Source organism: Gopherus flavomarginatus, chromosome 6 (genome assembly GCF_025201925.1).
Source record: "Gopherus flavomarginatus isolate rGopFla2 chromosome 6, rGopFla2.mat.asm, whole genome shotgun sequence".
Taxonomy (NCBI): domain Eukaryota; kingdom Metazoa; phylum Chordata; order Testudines; family Testudinidae; genus Gopherus; species Gopherus flavomarginatus.
In genome coordinates this window covers 99,579,074-99,602,747 of record NC_066622.1, presented here as the reverse complement: position 1 = coordinate 99,602,747, position 23,674 = coordinate 99,579,074, and the positions used below count along the sequence as shown (strand labels likewise).

The following is a 23,674-nucleotide window of genomic DNA, read 5'->3' as shown; positions in this document are numbered from 1 at the left end:
CCCCCAGCCGTCGGCTAAGGGGGGCAAAAGGGGCAGGGACCTTAAAGTGCCGCAGGGTCCTTTGCCGCGGCAGCATTGTAACATTGCTGCATCCCTCCCCGCTCCTCCTCCTGTTGGCGGCCCAGCGCTGCTGCGGCAAAGGTGTCCTTAAAGCGCACTTTAATGTCCCTGCCCTTTGTGCCTCCCCTGTCGGCTGCCCTGTTGCCCCTTCCCCTCCCATCAGTGGTAAAGACGTACAACACGTTTCCACTTCGCACTTCCTGTCGATTTCTATGTCAGTGAGTTAGTGAGCAAATATGTAGCGCTACATAGAAAGTTCCTGTACTGCATATTAACGAGTCTCACATGTTAAATAGGTAGCACTGGGAGGCATGGCGCTACCGCGCATTAAGTGGATTCGCGTGTAAATGGGTCTGTGCTGTATATGGTGTTTTCACCTCTTAGAAAACCTAGTAGGATGTAGTCTTGTTTAATAAAATATGAACTTTAGGCATAAATAAAAAGCCCACTTGCTGCTTAATGCTGAGAGATTTGTATACCCTCTTGCACCATGTTACCTTTCATTTGAGGAGTATTATCTGAAAATGTATAGTGCAAACTGCAGCTGTAGCACTAAATACTCCTCTCTATTCATGATTCAGATGACGCACTAAGTTACTTTGTGACCAGTGTAGGACACCATGAAATTACATTTTCACAATAGTGAACAGTGTTTAGAAATACTCAGGGTGGCACTAAGTTAGCCTCAGTTGACTCTGGTTATGTTCCATGCTCTAAACCAGGGTTAGACAACCTATGGCACGTGTGCCGAAGGCGGCACACAAGCTAATTTTCAGTGGCACTCACACTGCCCGGGTCCTGGCCACCGCTCTGGGGGGGGCTCTGCACTTTAATTTAATTTTAAATGAAACTTCTTAAACATTTTAAAAACCTTATTTACTTTACACACAACAATAGTTTAGTTATATATTATAGACTTAGAGACCTTCTAAAAACATTAAAATGTATTACTGGCATGTGAAACCTTAAATCAGAGTGAATAAATGAAGACTCGGCACAGCACTGCTGAAAGGTTGCCAACCCCTGCTCTAAATAAAGCAAGCAGTAAATGTCCATCAGCTTCCAGTTGAATTAAATGTGAAAGCTGTGGGAAGCCACTGTTATCGTTGTATGCTCAGGCTCGCTACAGTGCAAACACCATGATTAGTCCAAAGGTGATAGCATTATTGAGAACATATCTTATTTTCATTTCTAATATTTAGGTATTATTTTATGATGATCTTATTTCCAACACAGTAGGTACACTTGCCTCTTATTTGGAATTATGGCAAGCTGTGAGAAGCAGTGATGTAATGTCTCATAGTTGTTGCATACTATTTTCTGTTTTCGCCAAGGGAGCCTACTTAACATAAACAGAAGAAGTTGTTCGTTATTTGTGCCATTCCTATAATTGGTAAGACTTAAGCTCCTTGCTAAAAGGTGTCATCAAGACCCCGGGGGAAAGCACCAGGATCCGGCACAGTCTCTTCTGATGATACCTGTTACAATTAATCTGCGTTTATGTAGTGCCTTTCAATTTGAAGGACCCCAGAACACTTTACAGACGTTATAAAATCATGCAGCCTGCAGTGAGGTGGAATGCTGCAGCCATTCTGTGCCAATAACAAAGATGACTGTACTGTTATATATCTCCTTTTTGGGTGGGGAAGTGAATAATCTCACCATTTAAAACTACAGTGAGAATATTTTAGATGCACATAACATAATTACCTAAATTAGGTCTAGGACACTGAAGTTCACATCTCTGCTCTTTTGTGGAAATGCTATGAAAATAACTAAGCTGTCAAGTATTAAATTTTATATCTCATCGGAAGAATGGCACTTGCAGCAGCACACACAGAGCTGACAAAATCGCAAACGTAAGCGGTTTGGTAACATACGGGCAACAGTGCAGTCTGGGGCCCAGGATTCCCTGAGTTCTTATAATCCCAGATATGCTGCTAATTTCTTTGATTTTTTTTCTTCCTCTTTCTGTTTCTTAACTAGCACAGATAAGTTAATGTTTGTAAAGTCCTTTCACTGTAAAGTGTTAGGTAACAGACATATATTCTGTACAGGAGTTTATTGATGCACTGTATAATTAGATATGTGCTCATGGCATTCATATAGGGTAGGCTTGTAACTCAGTGAGTGGAGAAAAATTGTACTTGTTAACCTTTGAGGATAGGACAGGAAGCAAGGGGCTTAATTTGCAGCAATGGAGGTTTAGGATGGACATTAGGAAAAGCTTCCTAACTGCAGGGTGGTTAAGCACTGTAATAAATTGCCTAGGGAGGTTGTAGAATCTCCATCATTGGAGGGTAAGAGCAGGTTAGAAAATCACTTGTCAGGGATGATCTAAATAATACTCATTCCTGCCTTGGGTGTAGGGGACTGAACTAGGAGACTTCTTGAGGTCCCTTCCAGTCCTATGTTTCTGTGATTCTACATAATTATGTACTTGGCTGTTTAGCCCAAGAAATCACATTACCATCACAATGACAAGTTGTTTTGGCGTAGAAAATAGTTTATACTGATGCTGCAAAATATTAAATAGACTGTTTCAAATAAAAACATTTTAATCTTGTGTTTAAAAAGAAATATATGAAAAGAAAAGAAATCCTACAATGTAATAAAAACATTTTTTTCAGTTCTTGGTGACAAATCCCTATGGTGCTAATCTTATTGATCATTTTCATTTGAACCACTTCACAGTTACGGTTCTTGCTGGTGGCTTGGCAAGTTCAAAAAGTGAGTTCAGTTGAATATATTTGAACACAAATAGATTTAATGACATGCTGTGTTGTGCATATCACTGAATATCATAGAATAAATATATTAGAATTGCTCATAAATTATTATCTAAATAAGATGTTTAGCTGAAGGAACCAACAACATTACAGATGGAGGTGGTGTAGCAGAAGTATGGTTGACAGCTTGAGAAAGACATGGACACACAGTGTCCAGAGAACAACTCAAAGCATAAAAAGTTTAGATAACATGACCTATGAGGAAACTTTAAACATGGCTAGTTGGGAAGCTACACGGGTCGCAGGGATGTGCTGGCCGCCGCTTTGTGCAGATGTCATTGGCTGGGAATGGCGAACTGTGGCCACTGGGAGCTGTGGGTGGCTGTGCCTGCGAATGGTCAATGTAAACAAACTGTCTTGCGGCTTACCAATGGATTACCCTGATGGGCCACGTGTAGCCCACGGACCGCAGGTTGCCAACCACTGGGTTAGACGAACACCTGTCAGAGATGGTCCTGGCTCTGGACAGTGGGATGGATGAGATTACCTTTTGAGGGCTCTTCCAGCCTTAAATTTCTATAATTCTATATATAATGCATGCAGTGAGACTTCCCATAGAAGAATTTCACTCAAAGCAATGTTTCGTGGTAGCGATTGCAGTTTGTACATTACAGTGCATTGAAACAATTTAGGACTTGCATTCATTTATATACAAAATTACTTTTTCACAAATGGTATACATATAAATTCATAAGCAATTAATGAAGCAAATCAAGATTATGTAAGATTTAAGGGAACACCCTCCAAGCTGGGAACAATAGTTTTTAAAGTGCTTTGTTGCATAAACTGTTCTGGTAAGGCAGTTAGCCTTTTGTGGAGATGATTTGTTTTCTTTCAATTAGTTAAGCAAATATACTTTCATTGTTATATGAAACCTTACTGTGCTGCAAAACTGAAGACTCCAGGGGGTTTCCGGATCTTTCTTTTATCATACCATCAAAGGCAGCATGCTTCTTTGTTATGTGACACTAATAAAGAGTGTGTGGCTTCTAATATTCTGATTAACCTTGAATGATCTATACTTGAGGCCGTGACACTTCATCATGAATTAAATGAGATGCCCCATTGTGATCCTTGTCAGCAAAATGTCAGCTGTAAGGCCTTTCTTAAAAAAGATGGCTATTTTTTTTATTACAGCACGCAGTATAGAACATGTAAATTGTAATATCCTGAAAGATTTTTTTAGAGCTCAGTGTGCTTCCTCCATAATCATAAAGATTTATTTAGTCTCCTAGAAGAATGAAAAGCTATTTAAAGGTGTATCAGTGCTTGGTGGTACTGCCATGTCGGAGTATTCAGATCTGGTAGTGATGAAGGAAGATCTTACGCATAAATCAGCCCTTCGGAAAGTTGGGCATGTTGAAGGTGGTGTTTTCAGTTATTGAGAAAGGACAACAGTGGAGAAAAGGAGGGTATCTGACCTGCAACAGTTTCTAGAATTTGAAAGTAGCTTTGCGACATTCCATCTTTGGCGATAGCCTTTGCTGACTATGGGAATTATTCCATGTTTACGTGAGGCATGTGTTGTATAGGAAATAGTTTTGCTATAATTGGGATAAGGAAGTGAATGCAATCATTTGAGAATCCCCCACCCAACTGCCTTCTTGTGTTGAATTACTGAATATGTGGGAAATGCAAGCAAATCCTTTTGGAATGTTTTTTGTTCAGTAGATAAGGGATTACTCATACCTTGGGGGCCTGACAACCCCATCCCCCATCAAAAATATAAAGGACAAAATAAAAGCTATACAAAGAGATAATTAGAGATCAGGTATTTTAATGCATTCCCAAGTATGCCAAGGCTTTAATTTTTTCCCCCAAGGAACTGATAAAATTAACACAAACTAAATAGAGGTAATCAGAGAAATGGCTGTTGATTGTATCTCTGAATCCTGTGTGGGTTTTTCCTATAGTAATTCTACTGGCTCTTTAGGAAAATCATAGTTCTTAAATATATCATAAGGGCAGAGTAGCCTCACATTTGTTAAAAGTAATTGCCTTAAACTACTAATTATTAATCTAATGTGTTTTATATCTCTATCTAAGATGTAGCCACAATATTTTTCAAATGTCAATTTCCTAGTCAATTGGCTAACTTGTCAGATGATTCACACATGGCAATGTGGAGAAAGAAATACTTAAAAAGGCCATATCATAAAAATAGAAAGAGAACGTTGTGAAAAGCTGGACTAGTATCTATGCTGCCTATTAATTTTTACAATGAAGGTTTGGCAGATATTATATTTTTCTGTATATGACATAATTTGGTGATTACGTCATTAATACTGATGTTTCATTAGGCATCTTAGTACAGAGGAAGTGATGGAATTCAGGGCTTGAAAAAATCATTCACAGTTTTCCATTCATTAGTAGTACCATCTTGTTAGATAGGGTGGGACTCTATTCCTTCGCCCCAAATTTAAACTTGCCTTTAAAAACAAACATTTCTAGTCCTTATGATTTCAAACAAGTTTAATGTAGGCTGCTGGCTGTCTCCGCCAGCCCAGGAAGAACTAGTGCCTTATCCAAAAATCTGTGCAGGCCCTTCCTTCAGGGCACAGTTGGAAGAATAAAAATTAGACTCCCTAAGGAAGTCCAAAACAAAGCTATTCCCCTGACCAAAGCAGGCTGCAGGGCCCAAAGGCCTCTCCCCTTGCGTCACTCCCCGCTGCTCCAGGGCCAGGCAGCCCCATCCTTCCTCTTCAACAGAGCCCTTTCAACCAGTCATGCTATCTGGAGTGGCTCACAAGCATGAATGCCAACTTCATGGTAGACTGTCAAGAAGCTGGGCAGAGACCTCCAAATGGTTGTATGTTCTGTCATTAGATTTCACCAATCCAGTAACAAGTGTGAACTCCTAAAACACTGTAACAGTCTTTCCACAGAGTCATAGGCAGTCCAAAGTGGACTTAGTGATGGTTACTATACACCAAAAATGGCAACAGTATTCAGATTACTCCCAGTCCCAAAGGACCAGCTACTTACCAAAGTCAATTTGGACCTTAGTTCTCACACCAAAGATAATACATGTAGCCAATCATATAGTAAACTGTCTAAGGATTTATTAAGAAAATAAATGAGTTATTACAAGGTTAAAGCAGGCAAGCATATATACACAGATGAGTTAATCAGTATTCCAAAAGGTGACAGAGTTGTAGAAATCTGTCAACTCTGAATGTCTTTTAGGGCTAACCTGGGTTGACCCTGGTGTTATTTGCTTCCATTTTGTAGCTCTGACCCTGTGAGATTCCAGACAGCAAAAGCGATGAAAAAATTTGTCAGCAGTTTTTATTTCCTTCTTCCAAAATTCAATCTGTTGAGATGATCCCTTTTGCATGTAGCCTCATCATGAATGTAAGGGGCAGTTAACAAAGTCTTTGTATCGTGATGTCCCACAGTGGCACTTTAGTTTGTATAGGCCTTAGTGATGGGCAGGAGATGACCCCACCTGACTGGATTCACTGTTTCAGAGCAAACATGTTGTGTAAATATTGTGTGATCAATTATAATTGAGATTAACACATGCAGCAACTTGGAAGCATATCATTAAGTCTAAATGTTAACTACATTGTTATAAGTCTAATACGCATCATAATTATACTAACACACAGGCCTGTACATATGTGGCTTCACCATTGCTGACAGGGCCTGTAGCAGATACACGCCAGAAAGATACAATGAAGGGTGCTCAGGACTCAATAAGCCTCTGGGACAATGGGTGAACTGCATCTACAGAAAACCAATTTTAACTTAACTCATCTGAAGGAAACAGGGAAGGGAGGAGCAGTAAAAACTTATCAGGAGCAGAAGAAAGACAGCCAAGTGACCAAGAGGGGTTCAAATAAGAGATCCCACAGGAAGACAGTGGAGAAAGGAAGAGGACGCAAGGTCCAGGAGAGGAGAAAGTCACACAATCTGGATAAGGGACTCCATGAAGGACAGAGACCAGCCAGTGTGGAACAGCCTGCAATAAAAGGGACACCCTGTCTGCCTCCCTGGACCCACATGGTTTCCCAAGGACTCACAAAGGAAGTGTGAGAGACATCGTGGTTTCAGATGTGTGTTTAGTATGATCTGTGCTCACTGTACTTTATATGATTAAGTATTGAAGAGCATAAAGATGTTACTCTCTATGCAGAGAATGTTTAACTGTTTTACAACTAACATTTGGCTTTGAGAGAGTTAAAATGTAACCAAATGCTTAGCAGCTCCACACCTTAGGGGTGGAGTTCTGAGAGAGGGCACGCTTAAGTACTAGGGATTCTGAAGGCTCAGCACTGCACCCAGAGGGGCAATATTGCTGGACAGTGGATTTCAACTCTCAGAAAGGTGGTGCCAAATAGAAGGTTTGTGCTGTAGGAATATGCCTAGCAACCCCAGAAGTGGACGGTGGCTCAGCTCTGGTCAGGCTCCCAGGACTTGGTTCTAGAGCAGCAGAGACTATGATTCTGCTCAAAGCAGTCCTATTGACTGGCCAGGAGGGGGTAGTCACTAGGATATCTGAAAATAGGTTTCTTTACCTTGTTCCAGATAGTCTGCTTTGCTAATTTCTCTCCTTAAGACAATGAAGAATTGAAGTTCCTTAATTTGGATTTTTTCATTACTTTTTAAGTAACTAAATAGACCTGATATTGAATGAAATACAAATGTCTGTCTGGTTTTGGCTGCTTTGGTGGTTGCCCCTTCCTGCTGTACTAGGCAGACAGTATTACAATAGGAACTACCCCAAATTCTTGAACACACAGCTAGCCAGGAGCATATGGCTATTACTTTTTAAACGGCTACCTTTCAGTCTGATTTTTCACATAATATGGTTATTTTGGGATAATATAGCTCTAAAAATAGAAATAAGAAATGTGTGCGTGGCACATTGATAAGAGGCTTTACATTAGATTTGGTATATTTTCTTTCTGATGGCTTAGGAAGTCCGTCCATACTGATGATAAAGGATTAAACAAGATATGTTGTACCATTAAATCTGTGCATACTTTTAGGATAAAAATTGCTCAGCTGGTAAAATTTTTAGGACTTAACTAGATACCAGTAACAATAGAAAAGAGTGATACTTGTTGGAGTTGAGAAGGGAAGATTAGTAATCGTTAAATATTGTTTGGCTATGCACCTTTGGTAAATCAGTTCTGGAATAAAATAATGAAATATTTATGTATGTTTTTAATATGAGAGATCCTCAGAGAGAGAGAGAGAGACGCACACACACACCCAATGATTTTTAGAAGTCATGAAAATCTGATTGGATCACAAATTTCTTTTGTGACAGTTGTTGCACTTGGAGGATATTACAAAACTGGAAGCTCACAAGAAGGCTGGAGCTATAGACTGATACTCTCGACTAGATTGGTGAATTGGGGTGGGGCGGGGGGGCGAAAATTATCTCCTTTCCTAAATAAGCATAGATGGCTATGAGGAGTGTTGGTAACAATCTTTTATGAGCAGTGTACATGATATATCTGAAGTATTTAGTTCTAAATCTCTCATGTCCACTACACTGACAACAATAATATAACAAATTAGGGCTGTCAAATGATTAAAAAAATTAACTGAGCGATTAAACAATAATATACCATTTATTTAAATATTTTGGATGTTTTCTGCATTTTCAAGTATATTTATTTAAATTACCACACAGAATACAAAGTATACTGTGCTCACTTCATATTTATTTTTGATTAAATATTTGCACTGTAAAAAACAAAAAATAATATTTCAAGTCACAATACAAGTACTGTATACTGTAGTGCATTCTCTTTAGAATGAAAGCTGAACTTACAAATGTAGAATTACATTTAAAAAAAAAACTGCTTTCAAAAATAAAACAATGTAAAACTTTAGAACCTACAAGTCCGCAGTCCTACTTCAGCCAGTTTGGTTACAATTTGCAGGAGATAATGCTGCCCATGTCTTGTTTATAATGTCACTTGAAAGTGAGAATAGGCATTCGCATGACACTGTTGTAGCCAGCATCACAAGATATTTATGTGCCAGATGCACTAAAGATTCATATGACTGTTCTTGCTTCAGCCACCGTTCCAGAAGACATGCATCCATGCTGATGACGGGTTCTGCTCAATAACGATCCAAAGCAGATCGGACCAACGTATGTTCATTTTCATCATGTGAGTCAGATGCCACTAGCGCAGAGGGTTGATTTTTCTTTTTTGGTGGTTCGGGTACTGTAGTTTCCACATCTCAGTGTTGCTCTTTTAAGACAGCTGAAAGCATTCACCGCACCTCATCCCTCTCAGATTTTGGAAGGCACTTGAGATTCTTAAACCTTGGGTGGAGTGCTGTAGCTATCGTTTGAAATATCACATTGATACCTTCTTTGCATTTTGTCAAATCTGCCGCGTAAGTGTTCTCAAAACGAACATGTACTGGGTCATCATCCAAGACTGCCATAACATGAAATATATGGTAGAATGTGCGTAAAACAGAACAGGAGACATACAATTCTTCCCCAAGGAGTTCGGTCACAAATTTCATTAACGCGCTTTTTTTTTTTTTTTTTTAACAAGTGTCATCAGCATGGAGGCATGTCTTCTGGAATGGTGGCCGAAGCATAAAGGGACATAAAATGTTTAGCATATCTGGCACATAGATACCTTGCAATGCCGGCTACAAAAGTGCCATGTGAACGACTGTTCTCGTTTTTGGGTGATGTAAATAAGAAGCAGTCAGCATTATCTCCTGTAAATGTAAACAAACTTGTTTGAGCAAGTGGCTGAACAAGAAGTAGAACTGAGTGGACTTGTGGGCTCTAAAGCTTTTTTACATTGTTTCATTTTTGAGTGTAGTTATGTAATAAAAAAAAATCTACATTTAAGTTACACTTTCACAATAAAGCGATTGCACTACAGTACTTGTATGAGGTGAACTGAAAATACTATTTTGATTTTACAGTGCAAATATTTGTAATAAAAAATATCAAGTGAGCACTGTACGCTTTGTATTCTGTGTTGTAAAAGAAATCAATATATTTGAAAATGTAGAAAAACATCCAAAAATATTTAATAAATGTCAAGTGGTATTCTATTGTTTAACAGTGCGATTAATCATGATTACTTTTTTAAATCGCAGTTAATTTTTTTGAGTTAATCGCGTGCATTAATTTAGATTAATCGATAGCCATATAGTATCTTTAAAGGTGGGTTTGCAAGCAGATCCTGTGCAGTCTGTCTCCTGCTGCTTATGACTCAATCACTCCATCTCGTTCTCACTTTCCACCCTGGCATTATTCTGTGCTGTCTTGGTTCTTATGTCTTCTTGGGTACAGGGTGTTTCAGTTTAATTGTTTGGTCCCTCTCTCACTGTCTTTGTATCTTTTAGGATTCTGTGCTTGATCTCTCTTCTTCTCCACCTATGTTTTCTCTCTGCTTTCCTTAGGTAAGCTTATCTGTTCTCATAGCTTCAGCTATCATCTCTGTTCAGATGTCCTGCAAATCTACTTCTTCCCTTCTGCCTCTCCAACCTCCTCTCCCTGAGCAATCTCACATTGTCTTCCTGATATTTTCCTGAAAATTGTACACTGGAGAACATTATCTGTCCTCACAAACCCTTTTCCCCTGCTCTCACTCCTTTTCAACAGCTTCATCATCTTCCCAATCATGCAGATTCATAATCTCAGGCCTTGTTTATGCTAGAAAAGTTTTGCTTGTATAGTTATCCTCACAAATCCTCCCAGTGTAGAGGTATTTGAATAAATTTTTGCATGCACACATCTTGGTATGAGCTAGGGCAGGAGTAGGCAACCTATGGTACGGCACGCGAGCTGAGTTTCAGAGGCACTCACGCTGCCCAGGTCCTGGCCACCGGTGCGGGGGACTCTGCATTTTAATTTAATGTTAAATGAAGTTTTTTAAACCTTTTAAAAACCTTATTTACTTTAAATACAACAATTGTTTAGTTATATATTATAGACATAGAAAGAGATCTTCTAAAAACGTTAAAATGTGTTACCGGCACACAAAACCTTAAATAGAGTGAATAAATGAAGACTCGGCACACCACTTCTGAAAGATTGCCGACCCCTGAGCTAGGGAATTCACTGTTTCAACTTTGGTTCTTAAATGTCACTTTACATTTTACTTTTGGCTATTATGTTTTTGAAACAATATGGATGTCCTCTGGTGGCTAAACTAACACCTGTAGCTTCCGCTGATGTTAACTATGGTAGTGTGTTGTCAGTGATTAGATTTTCTGGTATTTATGTGGTATTGAGCTGAAATACTGCTGGCATTTTTGTTCCCTCCCGCCTCCACCATTGACAAACGTTGTCAGCATTGAATTTGAAACTGTATCACCCCAAAATACTTTGCATTTCTCAGTAATATTTAAATAACTTCTTTTGGAAGGAAAATATAACCACATTTTTTGCATACTGGTTGTTGAGTAACCTTGCTCCTAGTTTCTTGATTTAATAGTTAAGAAATAGAATCACAGAATTGGAAGGGCCCTCGGGAGGTGATCTAGTCCAGACCCCTGCACTCATGGCAGGACTGAGTATCATCTAGACCATTCCTAATAGGTGTTTGTCTAGCCTGCTCTTAAAAATCTCCAATGATGGAGATTTCACAGTCTCGTTAGGCAATTTAGTCACGTGCTTAACCATCCTCAAAGTTAGGAAGTTTTTCCTAATATCCAACCTCAACTTCCGTTGCTGCAATTTAAACCCATTGCTTCTTGTTCTATCCTCAGAGATTAAGAAGTACAATTCTTCTCCCTCCTCCTTGTAACAACCTTTTATGTACTCAAACGGTTATCATGACCCTTCTGTCTTTTATTTTCCAGACTAAACAAACCCAATTTTTCAATCTTCCCTCATAGATCATGTTTTCTAGACCTTTAATCATTTTTGTTGCTCTTCTCTGGACTTTCTCCAATTTGTCCACATCTTTCCTGAAACGTGGTGCACAGAACTGTATACAATACTCCAGTTGAGGCCTAATCAGCATGGAGTAGAGCAGACGAATTACTACTTGTGTCTTGTTTACAACACTCTTGCTAATACATCCCAGAGTGATATTCACTTTTTTTGCAACTGTGTTACACTCTTGACACCTATGTAGCTTGTGATCAGCTATGACCCCCAGATTTCTTTCTGCAATACTCCTTCCTTGGCAGTCATTTCCCATTTTGTATATGTACAACTGATTGTTCCTTCCTAAGTGGAATACTTTGCATTTGTCTTTATTGAATTTCATCCTATTTACTTCAGACCGTTTCTCCGGTTTGTCCAGATCATTTTGAATTTTAATCCTATCCTTCAAAGCAGTTGCAACCCCTCCCAGCTTGGTATCGTCCACAAACTTTGTAAGTGTACTCTCTATGCCATTATCTAAATCAATGATGAAGATATTGAACAAAACTGGACCCAGAACTGATCCCTGTGGGACCCCACTTGATATGCCCTTCCAGCATGACTGTGAACCACTGATAACTACTTTCTGGGAATGATTTTCCAACCAGTTTTGCACCCACCTTATAGTAGCATTTCCCTAGGTCATGTGAGACGGTATCAAAAGTCAAGCTTTACTAAAGTCAAGCTAACTGTGCTAATTTTAACTTGAATATTTGAAGTGTTAACTTTCTTTCTGTTTTTTTTATTTTTGTACATCTCTACCCCGATATAACACTATTCTTGGGAGCCAAAAATTTTTACCACATTATAGGTGAAACTGCTTTATATTGAACTTGCTTTGATCTGCCGGAGCATGCAGCCCCGCCCTCCCGGAGTGCTGATTTACCATGTTATATCTGAATTCATATTATATCGGGTCACATTATATCAGGGTAGAGGTGTACTAGTATCACAAGTTTATATGGCTTAACTGGATTTGGGTTTGTGTTTTGGTTTCTTTTTGTTTTTTTAATGTCATTTGATAGACAGTCTGTTAGGTTGGGTTCTACTTAAGATGTCCATGGTCATCTGGGTTCCTTGAGTGAGTTGTAGGTCTCATGTGTTAACCACCTTGCTAACCTACTCTCAATCCCCTTCCTGTTTCTGGCAATAGGCCTGATGTGGGAGGTATTTTAAGAGCCCTGCCAGATGTGTAAGTAGTTCTACAGGCTTCATGCTACCTTGCAGGATTGAGTCCATAGTCTGCACAATAACAAGTAGCAGATGCTACAATGACTTTATTTCCTGACATTGTGAGATTAGTGTCATTATTGAATAATCTAGGAAAGATCTGTGATGCATGGTGAATAGCTTTTCAGAGTTAATGTCCCACCTCTGACAGATACTTGAAGTTTCTCTTTTTAAAAATAAGTTAATGCTTGTGTAGCTTGTCAAGACAATAAAATCTGAGGCTACACTACAAACTTTTGCCAGGATGGCTGTCAGTCAGGGGTATGATTTGTGATAGATAAAGCTTTCCTAGGAAAAGCCCTTTATCTGGGACAGTTACACTGACAATAGTTTTTCATTTGGGTGGCTGGAATAAGCTATATCCGCAAAAACACAGTTTTGCAAATACAAGCTGTGTTAATGCTAGGAGTGATTTGATGGTATAGTACACCAACATAGCTATACTGGTAAACCCTTCCAAGTAGAGACCTGGCCTTAGTGAAAAGTATCACTTTCAATTCAGTAACTTGCACACACAGTCTTATATTGTTTATTATTTGCATTGTGGTAAATGCTCACACTTAGTTACTGGCCACCGGTGGGGAGAAAGGCAAAATCCTTTCCTTGAGGAGCTTATAATAGAAGACGAAAGGGTTGGGTAAGGATAAAATATAATCAAACTTTTTTTTTTTTTGTTCATATAAACTATCTGCAACTTGTCTAGTAGCTAGATATTGGTTGGATAACTTTGTGTAGATGTTGTATGGGGAGACTTTGGCAAGCTAGTAAAGAGCTTTGGATTGAAAGAACCTCGGGTAACAATGTAATTGTAGAAGTGGGTCTTGAGCAGAGGGTAGTGGCTTGATAGTACTTCAGTCCAATTTTACAGCTGCTGAAATCTCAGATGAGGTTCAGTAACTTAAATTTTAACAGCTTTGGATTCACTGTTAACTGAGTAGGCTGTCTTGCTTTATAGTGCATGTACTGTCAAGATATTGATTTAGAGAGACAAGGTGGCTAAATTTTTTTTTATTTATTGGACCTGAAGAAGAACTCTTTTGTAAGCTTGAAAGCTTGTCTCGCTCACTCACAGAAGCTGGCCCAATAAAAGATATTACCTCACCTATCTTGTCTTTATAATACCATCGGTCCAACACAGTTATGGTAATACTGCATACAATACGTTGATTTATTATTTTGGAAGAGCAAATTCAGCTGAGTAGCCTGAAACCTGAGTAAAATCAAAATATAGGAAGTGTAAAGTTTAATAAATGTACATTTCGAAACACAGAAGAGTAGAAAAAAATGGATGAAATACTAAGTGAGGAAAAAACAGATGGGTATTTCAAGGAATTTTATTTTCTCATTATTCCTTTCTCCACAAAGTCTGCTAAGCACATTCAGTAACTTTATTTTGCTGGTTGATTTGAAGTTATGCATGTTATCATACAGAACGTAATGACTACATACTGGTCTTCTGTAGGGTCTGTGCAGGGATCCAATTTACATATGCTGATGGCTACTGGCACAAAATGTAGTGTAACAACATTCATCTTCCTGTGGTGGTTTTAATAGTCATTTATTTTTGTTGGCATGAGATGGAAAACCAGTCTTTTTGTGTTTAAGTATTTTTTGTATAGTATTATAATTTAAATACTTGTAATATGGTAGTGCCCAAAGGACCCAATCTTAATTGGGGCCCCATGGTAGTGGATGCTGAACAAAGACTAGAAAAAGCAATTCCTACCCTGAATTGTCAAAAGATACAAACCAATAAAGAGTAGGGGCTGGAGTTAGAATATGATGGGTTTAATTGTAGAGGTAGGGAAAGCAAATTAATCTGGTGAAGAACTGGTACAACTTCTTTAGATATTGTCACAGATCCTAGCTCTCGCTGGACTACTGTGAGAGGAATCCATGCCTCTGTGCTTTGGATTCTCTGGGGTATGTTAAGCTTCTGGAACCTCAGCAGATTGCAGCACTGGTTTCTCTGATGGCCTCTCTGGCACGTTTCCTGGTCACTGATTGTCTGCTACCACTTCTTAGAAATGGAGTTGCGCAATCCACCTCCCTAGGCCACCAGGTCAAGGACCAGTGGTGACCCCTGATATAACGCAGTAATTTAAACATACCCATTGCCCAGTATGTCTAGTATCTCTCAGGGGGTTGCAGTACCTATGAAGCACTCAGCGCACGCACTCATATATTTTGCACATAGTCTAACACCTTTTTGCACTTTTATGCTTAATCATGTAAAGCACAGGAAAGTACAGATTGTACAAACAAAAAAACCACTAAACTCATGTCCCTTACTCTCTAGCTCACCCTTCCCTTCTGAGTCCTTGGGGAACTATCAGGATCCAGGAAAGCAGGGTATCTTCTGCCTCAGCATGCTGGGTTGCTTCTCCATCATGAGAATAAGAACCCCTGACAAGACTAGACAAGATATATTTCCAAGTCTTCACAGTTAGATGCACTTTTTTAAAAGTGAGGATAAGAGGGAGAGAAGAAAGGAATAGCAAAAGGAAAGACAGGGAAGAGTTAGTGAGCTGATGTGTTTTCAGTGGTGTCTCACAGGGGTCGATTCTTGGTCCTATGCTATGTAACATTTTTATCAATGACCTAGAAGAAAACAAGATCATCACTAATAAATTGGAGGATAACACAGATTGGAGGAGTTGTAAATAATGAAGAGGACAGACTACTGATTCAGAGCTTTCTGAATCACTCGATAAACTGGGCACAAACAACACTTTTTTATGTAAATTATACATCTAAGAGCAAAGAATGTATGCCATGCTTACAAGATGGAGTACTGTATCCTGGGAAGCAGTGATTCTGAAAAAGATTTGGGGGTCATGGTGGATAATCAGCTCAACATGAGCTGCCGATGTGATGCTGTGGCCAAAAGAGCTGATGTGATCCTGGGATGCATAACCAGGGGAATCTCAAGTAGGAGCAGAGAGATTATTTTACTTGTGTATTTGGCACTCATGCGAATGCTGCTGGAATATTGTATCCAGTTCTGGTGCCCACAATTTAGGAAGAATGTTGATAAATTGAGGAGGGTTTAGAGAGGAGCCCCAAGAATGATTAGAAGATTAGAAAATGGAAGTTGAAGCTAAACAAATTCAGACTGGAAATAAGGTATACATTTTTGACAGAGAGTAATTAATCATTTAAACCATTTAGCAAGCATCATGGTGGATTATCTATCACTGACCATTTTAAAATCAAGACTGGATGTTTTTCTAAAAGATGTATTCTGGGAATTATTTGGGGGAAGTTCTAATACCTGTGGTAAACAGAAGGTCAGACTAGATGATCACAATGGTCCCTTCTGACCTTGAAATCTATGAATCATATTACATAATAATGGGTTTTGAAGAAAACATCTATAATCAGAGAACATTACCTAATATATGATATTGGCTTTCTGAATAGAATCTGTGTCCCTTTAATATATAGCTATTCTGAATTGTTTGTCTGAGAATGTAATGAAGCTGTTCACAGGTTCAGTTTTTTGTATTGTCTGCATAGTCCTTCATTTGATTCATTTTTAAAAGCTCTCTGGATAAAGGCATTTCTTTATTTCAGAGAAAGTACTGTGAAAGAGTGAATCTTTGTTTGAGTTTCTACAAAATGTCTTTAAATGGAGAAAATGTCATGTCCTGTTTTCATTTTTTTGTATTGGCTTTCAGCAGTTTTTGGGAGCGCTGCTCTCTACAGCAGAATCCTCTTCATTGGTACAGACTCTGCAGAACTTGAAAACATGTTTTTTTATATCTCAGTTATGAGTATCAGATGATCATAGGAATGTGCAGTACTGGATGGGCATCAATTTATTAACTTCATGAATTAATTTAAAAATTCAGAAAAAATTCCAATGTAGAATAGCACTAGTTGAGATGATATTTAGATTATAAGCGTCTGTGCTCAACTCCCAATTTTCTAAGAAAAATATTACCATTTGGATTCTTCCTCTCTGCCCATGAATGAGCATTTTTCTGAAAGCTTGATCAAATTCATTTCATCTGTTTGAAGGACAAAATAGTTTGTAACAAGATAAAATTTTCCAATCTACTTTTTGAGTTGTGTACATTCCATTTAAGAAATCTGAAATTAATCTAGTCAAGCCCTGATATTTGATATACTATAATTATTTGTAAATTCAATTTCTTCAAAGTTAAATGGACACTGGAAATGTGTGGGGAAATAATTGCCCTAGTCTATGAAACTTTATCCCTTAATTTTACAGGTACTTTTGGGCAATCACAGGATTTTAAAACAAATCAGTTCAAAACACATGGAGAAACAACACAGTGCTTACCAACGTCCAATTCTTGCACTGCTTAGCAAAGGCCCTTACTCTTATGTTGTAGCTTCTTTAACAAGAAGTCCAACTGAAATCAGGGAAATATTTGCTGAATAAGCGTGGTAGATTCTGTCCTTAACTTGTTGGTTTTTATTTAGAAGTTGTAAATAAAATTAATTTAGTCCATCCTGTATGTGTAAAAAATGTATAAAATCTTCCTTCCCTCCTTAGATCATCCCTAAACCTCTGAGATCTTTCTCCTTCTACATCATCTTCTCTCCTTCTGTGAAAAACTTCCCAATCCCTCAAATGATCTTCTTTCCTTTCTTCCTACACGTCTTGAGAGAGAGAAAACAAATATTGGATAGAATTTTTAATTACTCAAATTTTACGTTTTAGTAAGTGTTTAGGGATCTAAAAATAAGCACATGAGCTGACCATTTTAATAAAAATGTTCAGCTATAAAATATTACCCCTTAAAGTCCAATGATAATTTAAAAGTCAGCATGCCATTGCGATTAATCTGAGAAGTTTGTGGCTTTTATAGTCATTCTTTTAGTTTGTTGCAGCACTGGGTTGGTTCTCATTCATGAAAATATCTTTCCAACCAGAAGGGCTATTAAATGTATTCTTAAATTCTCCAGAAAACATGGAAATCTTAGCAGAGCCATAATGAACACCGAAATATAGAATTACCATGGCACACGTTGCTAGTACCTCAGCTATAGTCATTTCCAAATAGTGTAGTTGCCGTGCATGATATTCTGGTTCCTACTAGCCTTTTAAATAATCCCCTGGCTATGGTGCTTTGCATGCATATAGCAGCTGCACATATCTTGATATCCCGTCTGATTTCAATGTTTAATACTTTTAAGTAAATGTAATTATGGTTCAGTCCTACACTACTTACTCAGATAGACTTCCAGCAAAATCAGTAGATTTGCCTGAATACAGGGTCAGTATCTTAGATGTTTTGGTAGGGAGAGCTCTATTAAATATCAGTGTTAAATCCAAGTTAAAGATCCTGAAGACAAGGAAGAACTTTCACTAAAAGTCTTGGGCCATGTCTACATCTAAAATTTTGCAGCGCTGGTTGTTACAGCTGTATTAGTACAGCTGTATAGGGCCAGCGCTGCAGAGTGGCCACACTTACAGCAACCAGCGCTGCAAGTGGTGTTAGATGTGGCCACACTGCAGTGCTGTTGGGCGGCTTCAAGGGGGGTTCGGGGAACGCGAGAGCAAACCGGGAAAGGAGACCAGCTTCGCCGCGGTTTGCTCTCGCGTTCCCCGAACCACCCTGCAAACCACAGGGAGGAAGACCTGCTTGTTCGGGGAACGCGAGAGCAAACCGCGGCAAAGCTGGTCTCCTTTCCCGGTTTGCTCTCGCGTTCCCCGAACCACCCTGCAAACCGCAGGGAAGGAGACCTGCTTGTTCGGGGAACGAGAGAGCAAACCGGGAAAGGAGACCAGCTTCGCCGCGGTTTGCTCTCGCGTTCCCGGAACCACCCAGCAAACCTCAGGGAAGGAGACCTGCTTGCTCGGGGTTCGGGGAACGCGAGAGCAAGCCGGGGAAGGAGACCAGCTTGATTACCAGAGGCTTCCTCAGGTATGCTGGGATACCTGCTTATTCCACGGAGGTCAAGAAAAGCGCTGGTAAGTGTCTATACTTGATTACCAGCGCTGGATCACCAGCGCTGGATCCTCTACACCCGAGACAAAACGGGAGTACGGCCAGCGCTGCAAACAGGGAGTTGCAGCGCTGGTGGTGCCCTGCAGATGTGTACACCTCCTAAGTTGCAGCGCTGTAACTCCCTCACCAGCGCTGCAACTTTCTGATGTAGACAAGCCCTTGGTGTGGTGAGTTCTAGGTCTTCTCCAGTCTCCCATTGCCTTATTGTAAAGTGAAGTATAGAAACACAAAGCTCTGTGGTCACAGAAGGGGAGTCCATTAACAAGGATGATCTTGTAGCTGTAATGTATTAAGGCCTATACTTTAGAGAGATCCCTTTCTATGGTTAGTCTCCAGGATCTCAGTCAACATAACTGTCTCTACCCATCCATCCTTTCCCTTACTCTGTCACAGAAAAATATTTGTCATTTTTTTAAATAACTTTGAGTGCCTACAAGGCAATCAGACATGCTCAAAACAGTAACTATTCTGTCTTGGGTCATTCAGCTTTCCGAATGTCCTGTCTCCATTTGCCTCTAAATGGCACAGGAATGCATCTTGTCAATTGTGAAACTTCAGACACTAAAATTGACAGGAATTAAATTTGATTAAAGTGTGAATCGGTAGTTTGGTATCAATGTCCTGATTTCAAAATTGAACTACATATTTTATTTTGCTCTTTTAAATGTGATTTGTGGTTGGCCTTGCATAACAAACTGGGGAATATCTGTATTTTTTATGAATATTGTGCATGCCTCTGAGTATTTGCTGGGTTCCTGGGTATTGATTTAGATCAAAAAGGATTGTTAAAGGAACCAACAGGAAGGTAAAACAGTGGCCTCCATAAGGAGCATTTCTGCAAACACTCAAGCACAATAGCTAGGCTTATAGCTGTGAGATGTGACTCCTTGGACCCAAACTGGGTAATATAGTTGTTTTGAGGTGCGGAAGAGAACCCTGGAGGCCTAGAAGAAGATGAGGCCCCAGGAATGTCAGTGAGAGCTGAGAGTTGACTGGGAAGACACACAGGACAATCTGTGTCTTTCAAACAGACAGAGGAGTTGGGGTGGACTGAGGGGAATTTACAAAAGCTGGGTAGGAAAGATTAAGATTTAAGATCCATGTGTTTAGGCCTCTTATTGTTTTTACCCTTTCCTATACTGGCCTTGTAACTTTCGGTGAATGAATAAACAATACTTTGTTTTGAAGATGCTCTCTTTGAGTCACTTTAATTAATTTGCTGGTCAGAGGCCCCCAAAGTGAAAGGGCTACAGGTGCCAAATGCAGTTTGGACTGTCACATTAACACAGTGGGGAAATGGGGACTGATTCCCAGAGACCCAATCCCAAAGTGTTTGGACCATGTGATTCCACACCAAGTGACGTGCAGGAAGCTAGGTCTGTCTTCATAAGAAGTGCACTCCAGGGTTTAAAGGGGACCAAAGGGAGTTCATCCTGTAACTGACACCATGTTATATTGAATATGTACTGCACTTGGAGATAGTTGCATGAAGAGACACGTCATAAATGTAAATTTATTTGATTAACTAGGATAGAACTACGTGCCTTTCTTCAGAAGTGTTGGTGGTAGTAGTTCTGCAAATAGTATTTGTCTTCCTCCCTCTCACTAGATCTCATCGGCTATGAATGCATGAAATGTTAGTCAGCACAGCAATCAGGTTTTGTTTTGGTTCAGCGACCCTTACATCAGTCTTTGAAACCATCTCTTCAAGCGTCAGTGATTCCATATACATTGGAATAAAATCCATATTTCAAAATATGGGAATTCAGATTAAAAGGAGTCTGATTAATAGGACACCAGATAATGGCTTACCATCTTAACATCTGCAGATAAATAACCAGGTAACACTGGTAAAATAAAACACAAGTGTTTTTATAACTTGGCCAGTAACTTCTTTCTACATCGCAAGACTATTTTCAAGATATGGCTTAGACTCAGAGTTGTCTCTTTCTTTAACCTTTGAATGCTGTTCATTATGCAGTGATCTGAATTCTGTATTTGATATCCGTGTACAGACAGGAAAATGGTTGAGTGTCACAAATTCAGCACTTTGACTTAAGCAACATCAAGTAATGTGAAAGCTAATGAAGGAAATGGTATTTTTGCAGCAGACACGTCTTTTAAAAAATGTGAAAGTGGTCTCAAAAGCTGGTTAGTGGATTATGATCTATTTTTTCAGCACACTGATAAATGGTTCACCTAATTAAGTGGGTTGCTAAACCTGCTGAAGCTGAAAAAAAAAGTACCTTAAAGGTGGTAGTTGTTGAAGGCTGTCCTGCCTCTATTTGTATATAATATGCATTCTATACAGCCCAAATAATCTTGAGTTTGTGAAATTTAAGGTAGCTTTTAAATACACAAAGGGCAAACTATGAGAAGGCTACATGGGATTTACCTTTAAGGACCCAATTTTAGTCACCCAACCCAGCATACTACTAATACTGTATCTGTACTGTGTCAATTATGGTCCTTGATGACATGCAAATATTGTTTCCGTGGCATCCCTTTACTGAGAGAGTTGCATCCATCATGCTTCTCATGAGACTGAATGAGCAATATGACAGCAGGGTTCAGCTCTACTGGCTTTAGGATTAGAGAAAGTGAGCACTACTATCTTGGATGTAAAGCTTTTTACATTATTTAATGTGTTGCTCAGAGTATCTTAGAGCAAAAAGACTTTAAAAAATTAATTTAATTCCTGTAATTGAAAAACTCCTGTTAACCCCTGACATGAGTCCCATGGCGCCCCATTGTCACATCCTCCTCTTTATAAAAAATAAAAAGAGCAAGCTGCTTTGAGCATGCATATTCTTACCTCACCCAAATAGTTCTTCGACGAGGTCCAAAGATGTCTTAAAGTAGTCCTACAATGGTATTTTAAGGAAGACCTAGAGAGATGGTTTTTGGATGATGTCAAGATCATGGTTAATATCTAGTTTCAGTTGATGCCTTTAAGAAGTGGGTACTCTGAAACTGAGACTAGATAATAAATATTGTTCCTCAGACAATATTGTTGCCCTTAGGGCTTTTAAGTGAACGGCAGACACCACTTATTTGGTCAGTGTGATGTACCCTTCCCTGTCTACCCACTCGCATGTCGTACATCATTTGAAAGCTTATGATGTCTACTTTAAGATGAGATAAGATGTGAAGCTGCCAAGTGGTGCTGTTACCATAGAAATTAGGATATAAAATGACATTGTCAACATGTTAAAATGACCACTTTGCAATAATTGCATTCATTTCTGTTATTATTTCAAGACATAAAATTGGATTTCATTGTGACCTCGAAGCATCTCAACAGGAATCTAAAGGTTAAAACAAAGTCTAATAATAAATTTGTAGAGGTATCATTGAAGTGTAATAGCGCTGGTGACATTTCTAGTCAACGTAATTATCCGTCTGTTCATCATACAGTGAGTCAGTTCTAGATGTGTTCTAGGTTTTTTCCAAATGCGGCACATGCCATAAGAGACTCATTCTCAGGGAGAGTAACTGACATTTCCTTCCGACACTGCAGTGATATTTCTTGTGATACTGGATTATCTGCAGAATGGTGTTGAAATACCACTCTAGCTATTGAATGGAAGGTATTCTTACCATCAATGATCTCTACATTGATGTCTGTCTATATCATCTTCATGAATGAGATTTTCACCAGCATGAAGTGGTACAATTCCATTTGGGAAGAACACACCACCCTGGAGTCTTTCTACTTTAGTTTTTGCTGCATTATTGATGATCTGCCCCATCTCATCATAATTGATGCAGAATCCATGAAGGTATAGAATGTCAATTAAATGGTGAGACCCATATTCATGGTGTAGCTGTGCAGCAAGGCTAATGTGCAGTGGTGTTACAGTTTTGTAACTGTTAAATACTGTGCACTCCACAATTGAGAGGCGCCTTATTGGAATGTCTTCTAAGGCAGTGGTTCTCAAAGTTGGTTAGCCACTTGTTCAGGGCAAGCTCCTGGTGGGCCGGGCCGGGTTGTTTACCTGCTGCGTCCTCAGGTTTGGCTGATCGCAGCTCCCACTGGCCATGGTTCACCAGTCCAGGCCAGTGGGGGCTGCAGGAAGGGCTGCCAGCACCTCCCTCGGCCCACGCCGTTACCTGCAGCCCCCTTTGGACTGGAGTGATGAACCATGGCCAGTGGGAGCCGCGATCGGCCGAACCTGCAGACGCGGCAGGTAAACAACCTGGCTCGGCCTGCCAGGGGCTTGCCCTGAACAAGTGGCGGACTGACTTTGAGAACTACTGTTCTAAAGGATGATACTAATTGCTGGCTGAATTATATGTCTCCTTATAAACCAAAGGACAAATTCCTGTACCAATTGGGGCACAAAAGTAGCTGACCTTTGTAAACTACAACCATCTGGCTTCGGGTAATATTCTGAGACTTAAATTTTGTTTATTTCAGACTGAAGGATTGAAGTGGCATTATACAAAACCAATTGTTCATTTGAAAGCTCTTAATCAGGCTCACTTGCCTGAAGAACACGACAAAGCATTTGGATGCCTTAAATTCCTGCATCAGATTACTAGTAGCTTGGATAGCATCAGCTAATGTTATTGTGCTGCATAGAACAATAGTAGATTTGGCTTGTCCATGAGGTGCAATGAATGGAATTGCAGAACCATAATGTTTTTCTAATTTTGCCTGTAATTGCTAGTGGAATATCTTGTAGTTGTGACATCTGAAGATAATAGAGCTTTATATGTTTGTAGTAGCTTGG

General features: G+C 39.4%; 1 protein-coding gene across 4 annotated transcripts in view; it reads left to right on the top strand.

Annotated features, from left to right (window-relative positions):
- Window positions 1-23,674, top strand: part of MICU1 (mitochondrial calcium uptake 1) — a 231,194-nt gene that overhangs the window by 26,285 nt on the left and 181,235 nt on the right. The gene's annotated exons all lie outside the window — the stretch shown is intronic.